General features: G+C 30.0%; 1 protein-coding gene across 1 annotated transcript in view; it reads left to right on the top strand.

Annotated features, from left to right (window-relative positions):
- Positions 1-383, top strand: part of LOC119593640 (titin-like) — a gene marked incomplete in the record, with an annotated part of 14533 nt that overhangs the window by 831 nt on the left and 13319 nt on the right.

Genomic DNA, 383 nt, shown 5'->3' on the forward strand with positions numbered 1-383 from the left:
TTCATAATCATGGATTACGGGTAAGGGTGAAATATTCAACTGTTTTATAGCTTATTTGAGGTGTTATATTACTGCAATCAAGGAAGGTGACTTTGATTTATAATAAAGGAAACGTGTTCAGAAGAGGACTAATATGAATGTTCACAATTGGTAAATTAATTGTTGCTTACTAATTCTGCTGATAAAATTATCATTAAGAATCAGAAGTAAAGGAAAGGGAAGATGAAGAAATAGCTAGAATACGAAAATGAAGAAAAAAAAGTCGCAGAAAAAATAAGAAAATAGTCAGAATAATATAATTAGAGGAAATTTCCAATTACTGAACCGAAATCAGTGCAGGGTTCCTTAACCTATAGAAAACTATTCCAGAATTTTCCATGATT

Source organism: Penaeus monodon, chromosome 32, assembly GCF_015228065.2.
Source record: "Penaeus monodon isolate SGIC_2016 chromosome 32, NSTDA_Pmon_1, whole genome shotgun sequence".
NCBI lineage: Eukaryota > Metazoa > Arthropoda > Malacostraca > Decapoda > Penaeidae > Penaeus > Penaeus monodon.